Raw genomic sequence first — 3,122 nt, 5'->3', positions numbered from 1 at the left:
CCAGTGATGACGTCACACTGAGATGCTTGATAGGAAAATGAAGTAGAATTGCGTCATCGTATGACGACAGCGTTGGGAAAGAAGGGCCTTTGCTCATGAGCTGGTTCTTGTCGCAGGATGCAACAATTTGGCGTGCGCATCCAGAAGCAGCGAAGCCAAGAAATAACTGCACAAAGCAGAGAAGCATTCCGTTTAGCGACATGGCAGCTTTGGATTCGCCGTGCCCGCAGAAGACGAAATCATGCCGGTCTTCTTTTATAGCGGCGCCAAGCGATGACGTCACACTGAGATGCTTGAAAGGAAAAGCCAGTAGAATTGCGTCGTCAGATGACGACAGCGTTGAGAACGAAGGGCCTTTGCTCATGAGCTGGTTCCTGTCGTCGCAGGACGCATCAAGTGGGCGTGCGCATCCAGAAGCAGCGAAGCCAAGAAAAACCTGCACCAAGCAGAGAAGCGTTCTGTTTAGCGACATGGCAGCTTTGGATCCGCCGTGCCCACAGAAGACGAAATCATGCTGGTCTTCTTTATAGCGGCGCCAAGCGATGACGTCACACTGAGATGCTTGATAGGAAAAGCCAGTAGAATTGCGTCATCAGATGACGACAGCGTTGGGACCGAAGGGCCTTTGCTCATGAGCTGGTTCTTGTCGTCGCAGGACGCATCAAGTGGGCGTGCGCATCCAGAAGCAGCGAAGCTAAGAAAAACCTGCACCAAGCAGAGAAGCGTTCTGTTTAGCGACATGGCAGCTTTGGATCCGCCGTGCCCACAGAAGACGAAATAATGCCGGTCTTCTTTATAGCGGCGCCAAGCGATGACGTCACACTGAGATGCTTGAAAGGAAAAGCCAGTAGAATTGCGTCGTCAGATGACGACAGCGTTGGGAACGAAGGGCCTTTGCTCATGAGCTGGTTCCTGTCGTCGCAGGACGCATCAAGTGGGCGTGCGCATCCAGAAGCACCGAAGCCAAGAAAAAGCTGCACCAAGCAGAGAAGCGTTCTGTTTAGCGACATGGCAGCTTTGGATCCGCCGTGCCCACAGAAGACGAAATAATGCCAGTCTCCTTTTATAGCGGCGCCAAGTGATGACGTCACACTGAGATGCTTGAAAGGAAAAGCCAGTAGAATTGCGTCGTCAGATGACGACAGCGTTGAGAACGAAGGGCCTTTGCTCATGAGCTGGTTCCTGTCGTCGCAGGACGCATCAAGTGGGCGTGCGCATCCAGAAGCACCGAAGCCAAGAAAAAGCTGCACCAAGCAGAGAAGCGTTCTGTTTAGCGACATGGCAGCTTTGGATCCGCCATGCCCACAGAAGACGAAATAATGCCAATCTCCTTTTATAGCGGCGCCAAGTGATGACGTCAAACTGAGATGCTTTAAAGGAAAAGCCAGTAGAATTGCGTCGTCAGATGACGACAGCGCTGAGAACGAAGGGCCTTTGCTCATGATCTGGTTCCTGTCGTCGCAGGACGCATCAAGTGGGCGTAAGCATCCAGAAGCACCGAAGCCAAGAAAAAGCTGCACCAAGCAGAGAAGCGTTCTGTTTAGCGACATGGCAGCTTTGGATCCCCCGTGCCCACAGAAGACGAAATAATGCCGGTCTTCTTTTATAGCGGCGCCAAGCTGATGACGTCAAACTGAGATGCTTGAAAGGAAAAGCCAGTAGAATTGCGTCGTCAGATGACGACAGCGTTGGGAACGAAGGGCCTTTGCTCATGAGCTGGTTCTGTTGTCGCAGGATGCAACAATTTGGCGTGCGCATCCAGAAGCACCGAAGCCAAGAAAAAGCTGCACCAAGCAGAGAAGCGTTCCGCTTAGCGACATGGCAGCTTAGCATCCCCTGTGCCCACAGAAGACGAAATCATGCTGGTCTTCTTTTATTGCGGCGCCGAGCGATGACGTCACACTGAGATGCTTGAAGGAAAAGGAAGTAGAATTGCGTCGTCAGATGACGACAGCGTTGAGAACGAAGGGCCTTTGCTCATGAGCTGGTTCCTGTCGTCGCAGGACGCATCAAGTCCGCGTGCGCATCCAGAAGCACCGAAACCAAGAAAAAGCTGCACCAAGCAGAGAAGCGTTCCGCTTAGCGACATGGCAGCTTAGGATCCCCCGTGCCCACAGAAGACGAAATCATGCTGGTCTTCTTTTATTTCGGCGCCCAGCGATGACGTCACACTGAGATGCTTGATAGGAAAAGGAAGTAGAATTGCGTCATCGTATGCCGACAGCGTTGGGACCGAAGGGCCTTTTCTCATGAGCTGGTTCTTGTCATCGCAGGACGCATCAAGTGCGCGTGCGCATACAGAAGCAGCGAAGCCAAGAAAAACCTCCACCAAACAGAGAAGCGTTCCGTTTAGCGACATGGCAGCTTTGGATCCCCCGTGCCAGCAGAAGACGAAATCATGCTGGTCTTCCTTTATTTCGGCGCCCAGCGATGACGTCACACTGAGATGCTTGATAGGAAAAGGAAGTAGTATTGCGTCATCGTATGCCTACAGCGTTGGGACCGAAGGGCCTTTTCTCATGTGCTGGTTCTTGTCATCGCAGGACGCATCAAGTGCGCGTGCGAATACAGAAGCAGCGAAGCCAAGAAAAACCTCCACCAAACAGAGAAGCGTTCTGTTTAGCGACATGGCACCTTTGGATCTGCCGTGCCCACAGAAGACGAAATAATGCCGGTCTTCTATTATAGCGGCGCCAAGCGATGACGTCACACTGAGACGCTTGAAAGGAAAAGCCAGTAGAATTGCGTCGTCAGATGACCACAGCGTTGGGAATGAAGGGCCTTTGCACATGAGCTGGTTCCTGTCGTTGCAGGACCCATCAAGTGGGCGTGCGCATCCAGAAGCACCGAAACCAAGAAAAAGCTGCACCAAGCAGAGAAGCGTTCTGTTTAGCGACATGGCAGCTTTGGATCCGCCATGCCCACAGAAGACGAAATAATGCCAATCTCCTTTTATAGCGGCGCCAAGTGATGACGTCAAACTGAGTTGCTCTAAAGGAAAAGCCAGTAGAATTGCGTCGTCAGATGACGAAAGCGCTGAGAACGAAGGGCCTTTGCTCATAATCTGGTTCCTGTCGTCGCAGGACGGATCAAGTGGGCGTGCGCATCCAGAAGCACCGAAG

This window comes from Dermacentor silvarum, chromosome 8 (assembly GCF_013339745.2).
Source record: "Dermacentor silvarum isolate Dsil-2018 chromosome 8, BIME_Dsil_1.4, whole genome shotgun sequence".
NCBI lineage: Eukaryota > Metazoa > Arthropoda > Arachnida > Ixodida > Ixodidae > Dermacentor > Dermacentor silvarum.
Note: the sequence above shows the minus strand (reverse complement) of the source record.